The sequence below is a fragment of the Mus pahari genome, chromosome 4 (assembly GCF_900095145.1).
Source record: "Mus pahari chromosome 4, PAHARI_EIJ_v1.1, whole genome shotgun sequence".
Lineage (NCBI taxonomy): Eukaryota > Metazoa > Chordata > Mammalia > Rodentia > Muridae > Mus > Mus pahari.
In genome coordinates this window covers 22,996,733-23,002,627 of record NC_034593.1, presented here as the reverse complement: position 1 = coordinate 23,002,627, position 5,895 = coordinate 22,996,733, and positions in this window count along the sequence as shown.

Genomic DNA, 5,895 nt, shown 5'->3' with positions numbered 1-5,895 from the left:
CAATAAAAGAACCTCTGGTGGAATCACCATGCCTGACCTTAAGCTGTACTACAGAGCAATTGTGATAAAAACTGCATGGTACTGGTACTGTGACAGACATGTAGATCAATGGAATAGAATTGAAAATCCAGAAATGAATCCACACGCCTATGGTCACTTGATTTTTGACAAGGGAGCTAAAACCATCCAGTGGGAAAAAGACAACATTTTCAACAAATGGTGCTGGTACAACTGGCTCCCTGGCTGTCATATGACTAACATTTCCTATTTTTTCTAGATGACATTTTATAGACAATAAGTATTTTTATGAATTCACCTAGTCTTCTGTTGATAGGTCATCTTAATAGTTGTTGCTACAGCAAATGAGAATAGAATGGTCATTAGCCATGTTGTAATACCGTTTTCCAAATTGGCGGGGTTCATTTGATCAGAATTTGACAATTTTATATTTATAATTCAAAGAAAGAGCAGTGGTAATTTCTTCTAATACAAGTCTGCCTTGTGGTGTTTTCCTTCTGACCCCACTATCACATCTGGTGTCCTCCTCGCTGACTGATGACATCATCATCATATGTCATATTTTCCTACATTGAATTTTTTGTTTGTTTTCTTTTACTTAGAGTGGGGGAGGGGCTTCAATGTTAAATAATGGACTTTGTTCTAACAGGTTAAGTCGCTTAGAAACAATTCAATTCCTTCAAGCTTTGCTTTTGGTGGACTGCATTCAGAAGGCTTTTGTTTCTGGATTAATTTAAGCCCTTTATGCTCCCTGCCCCCAGTGCCTGATGTTCTAGTCTCTTGTCTATAAGTGATGGGAAAGTGGACATTTACCAGATTTCCAGCCTCGTGGTTTTCACCATACACATGGTCAGGTTAGTATCAGCAGGGGTCTGAAGCAGCCTTTCTATATAACTTGATTGTGACTGTAGTCTTTCAGTCCCTACTCTCCCCTTCCTCCTTCTCCCTCCTCCCCTCCCTGACACTTCTGTGCCCTCTTCTCCCTCACCTGATTCCATCTATTTACTAACAATCCAGGTCACTGTCTTAGTATTCTGCTGTTGTCATGAAGAGACAGGGCAACTCTTATAAGAGAAAACATTAACATCAACCAAACTGGCTTGTTTTAGTCTATTTTCAGCATGGTGGAGTGCAGGCAGATGCCGGAGCAGTAGCTGAGAACTACATCCTGATCATAGGCAGAGAAGACAAAGGTATTGGGCGTGGCTTGGCCTTTTGAATCCTAAAAGCCCCCCCCCACACACACACACCAGTGACACACTTCCTCCAACAAAGCCACACCCTCTAATCCATTACAATTCTGTCCTTGTTGACTGAGCATTCAAGTCTATGAGCCTATGGTACCCATTCTCACTCAAGCCACTATAATCAGGGGCTGGAGAGATGGCTCAGGGGTTAAGAGCACTAACTGCTCCTCCAAAAGTCCTGAGTTCAATTCCCAGCAACCACATGGTGGCTCACAACCATCTGTAACAGGATCTGGTACCCTCTTCTGGTGTGTCTGAAGAGAATGACAGTGTACTCATATACATAAAATAAATAATTCTTTTTTTAAACAAGCCACTACAATCACTATGGCAACCAGAGAGGCTTGAGTCATATACTTCTACCCTCTCAGAGATAATTATCATGGTCCCGCTTTACTTCCTGTCCAAAGTTTACAAACAGCCATCTTGGTACATTGTGTATGGTTTTCTAGTTTTGTACTAGTTAATCCTTAGTGGAAAGAACTGGAAAAATACATACCATATTTCAGCTACTTTCTACATCTTCAGACTGATTTTTTTTTTTTTTTTTTTTTGTATCTTATTTTCTTTGCCAAATAAAGCTAGAACACTGACTGGGGTCTTTAGGTCATGTGCTCCTGCAATGACCAATCAATAGCATGAAGTGAGAGCTGTGAAGGAGGAGGCCTCTCTCCTTAGATCCATGGCTCCAGCCAGAAGAAAGAAGCATGAAAAGGCTGGTGCTGGAGCGCACCCTTGCCTAACTCCACGGGTCTTGGATAAGGGTCTCATAATTTTAAATATGGACTAACCAGGTCCCAGGGAGGCCAAAGGACTCATTTAGAACTACAGAAACCTTAAGTGGAATGTCAATGTTATGATAAATGAAGTTACTAATTGCTTCAACCCCTCATCTTTAAAAATAAGAAGTATTCTAAATCTTGATTTACATGTATGCATACCTGTGCATTTGTCTGAATGTACACCGCCCTTGCATGTGCCTCAGAGGCCATAAGAGGGCGTTGGATCCCCTGGAACTGCAGCCCTGGGTCCTCGGTAAGAACTGCTAATGCTCTTACCTTCTGAGCCCTCATCTCTCTGGCCTGTCATTATCCCTAATTTTCAGAGCACTCCACATCCCTCTTAACTCCTCTAGTACCCTAGAAAGAATTTAAAGGTAACTTTCAGCAAACTTGAAGTGATCAAGACAACTTACTCAGAAACTGCCTGATGTCTTCTTATACTGAGGCATCACTGGCTCCCAAAATGACATCAGGGTAGATGTGAGTAACGGGAAACTGCATTCGCTGTCAAAGGGAGACCCCGAGTCTAAGGCAGGCCATGAGTGTGCTGGCATGGCTAGCCTGCCTTGTTAGGCAAACCAGAATCTGCGTGGAATCACTGGAATGGGTTCTTCAGTCTCAGTAAATGCCCAACATTGGTTATCATAATTAAGAGGCTCTCTCTCTCTCTCTCTCTCTCTCTCTCTCTCTCTCTCTCTCTCTCTCTCTCTCTCCAGCCTCCACCCCAGGAGTTGCAGAGGTGCCACAGGGAGGTCAAGGTCTAGGCTGCCACTGCTGGCTCTGCGGGAACTTGGCTACATGTCTTTCCATGGGTCATTTCCCTTCTCTGAGGCTTCGTTTCTTCATTCTTAAAATTAGTTTGGATTACCTCTACTTTGCACATAGCAGCAATGCTGATCTGTGGCTGTAGTTTTCTTCATCTGCATTTTCTCTGTGTGTCTCTCTACGCGTCTCTCTCTCTCTTTCTCTCTCTGCATGTTTCTCTCTCTTTTCAAGGTTCGTGAGTGTGTGGGTGGGCGTGTTTTCATACAAATGCATGAGTGTAGGCCAGTGGAACTATTTGGTGGTGTTTCTCAAGGGCTCTCCACAGTTTTCTTTTTAAGACTAAACTGTCCACTGAGTTCCAGGAATCCCCCTGTCTTTACTTCTTCGGAGCTGAGAAAACTGGTTTTGTTCTGTCAGGCCCCTTATTATCTTACATCTGGGTTTCTTCATTCTCTGTTGTCACTTCCCTGGCCCCTCTAGACATTTAAGCTTGCGATCACAGGCCAGAACACCTGTGAGCCTACCTCCGACTCTGTTACCTGATAGGTTACGGCTGATGGCATAATGGGCCTCAGCTCTCAGGCAGGAGACTCAAAGCATCCTGCAGCTCTGGAGTTGGTTCTTTATCCTTTCCAGGCTCTCCCCTCCTGGGCAAGATGATGTAATCAGTTGCCTTCGAGTTCTTCCTATAAATCCCCTAAAGCCAGGCTCTCCTGGTGCAGTCACAGAGAGCCTCTTGTAGCTCCTGTTTATAGGAAGTGATCCTACAAAGCTCAGGCTGCTGCCTTATTTTCTAATTCTCTCTCCTTGGTTCTGGGAGGCCAAGTCAGGGCAAGGACAGTCTCTTCAGGAGAAAGACTTGAATCAATAAGAGAAAGGGAGAAGGATACAGAATGTTAATGCCGAGGGTACGACGCCTCCCCCTGCACTGAGTTTAAAAATTCCAGGATTCTATTCTGTATAAACCACACTTCTTGGCCCTTTATACCACATCTAGCCTTTAGCGAAGAAGCCAGGCCTAGTTGTGGGCATCTGTGTGCCTATCAGATGGGGTTCCTTCTCAGCAGGGGATTTGTACTCAGTGACCTGAGGGCACACAGCTGCTGAGAGAGTGTCTAGGACACAGGCTCTCCTCACAAAGCAGCTCTGTGTTACAGGAACTCCCTCCCACACACAAGTGCACACAAGAGTTGTATCTTTAAAATGGTCTTAGGTCTGGGTGAAACTCCTAAAGGGGTCGGAAAACAGCTTCTTTTTCAAAAGCTTTCTTTTTGTAAGGTTTAGCTTCCTGACAGAACTGCTCTTGTGTCATTCATTCATGTGTGTGTGTGTGTGTGTGTGTGTGTGTATACATCACAACTTACTTCTCTTAAACATGAATCAAACTAATGAATGTCCTTAGAAATCTGCTGACCAAACAAATAAGCATGGTCTATGTGGAGAAAGGCCCAGTCAAAGATGGATCTGATTAACTATGGAGGTTCTACCTATGCAATTAAGACAATTCCATGAGCCACACAAAAAGCAATTTAATAATCACTCCTTCCTTCCTTCCTTCCTTCCTTCCTTCCTTCCTTCCTTCCTTCCTTCCTTCCTTCCTTCCTCTACCCTCCCTTCCACCTTCCCCTCCTCCTTCCTTTCCTCTCTCATTCTTTTCCTTATTTGCTTTTTAAGACTTATGTTTAAGGAGGAGTGGTGGCATCTCAGAGGCACATAAATCTCTTGAGTGCAAGGCCAGCCTGGTCTACACAGTGAGTTTCAGGACAGCCAGGGCTACACAAAACCAACACACACACACACACACACACACACACACACACACACAAACAACAATAAATAAAACTTGACCCCTGCCCCCAAGAGATTGATTATGAGCAGGCTGCAGCATCCCCTGAAGCCAGCGTTGAGGGCAATTGTGAGCCGCCCAGATGGAGACTGGAAATCAAATCCTCAACCTTTTTAAGAACAACAAGTGCTCCTAATTCTGAGCTGTCACTGTTGTTTGGTTTGTGACCAGGAGCTCACTCTGCAGCCCTTAGCTGATCCAGAACTGGCTATGTAGACCAGACTGTCCTCTAACTAGTGGCCATCCTTCTACCCCAGCCTGAGTGCTGGGATCATGACACACCCTGGGCTCTACTTCTTTCTCAAATAGTTAATGATCCTCTAGTAATAAAGTAGGGCTCCTACTGTGAAAAAAAAGGGGGGAACAAACCGTCCTGGCTCCTAGATTTGCTGTCTGTGACAGTTTGATGGAGAGTGTCCCCTATGGACTCACACATCTGAATGCTTAATCATCAGGCAATGGCATTATTTGAGAAGGATTAGAAAGGGTGGCCTTGTTGGAAGAAGGGTGTCACTGGGGGTGGGGTATGAGATTTCAAAAGTCCGAGTAGCTCCAGTTCCCCGACCCCCTCTCTTTCTGCCTGCAGATCAGGATGTAGCTCTCAGCTGCTTCTCCAGCATCGTGTCTGGCTGCCTGCAGCCATGCTTCCTGCCAGGAGGATAATGGACTCAACCTCTGAAAACTGAGCAAGCCCCCAATTGAATGTTTCTTTTATGAGTCGCCCTGGTCATGGGGTCTCTTCGCAGCAGTAGAGCAGTGACTCAGATAGGGTCCAACCAAGTACTGCATCTTCTCATTTCCCAGAGGCTTCTCTCTTCTGCATCAGCGTAACTGCCACAACGCTGTTGAGGTCATCCTGGTCTCAGCTCCTGAGGTCAGCAGTCCTTTTCAGCACATGATGGCATCTCTCTAAGGGAAGACAGCAGGCTCACGTCACTCTGTTTGCTTGCAGTAAAACTGTGAGTGGCAGAGGGGGAGATGGAGACAATGGCCCAGGATGCAGTAGATCTGACTGTAGAGGGAGGACAGTGATCCTGACGAACTGTGGAGTGCCATTGTTATTGTCATGAAACTAAAATCTCAGCTTCCATTCCTGAGTCGTGTATGATTTACATGTGATATCTTAGGATTCATTCATATTCACTGTTAATAAAAATACTTAGAAAAACAACTCTGTTTTACTCTTCTTCTTCATTCCCCCTCCCCCTCCTCCTCCTCCTCCTCCTCCTCCTCCTCC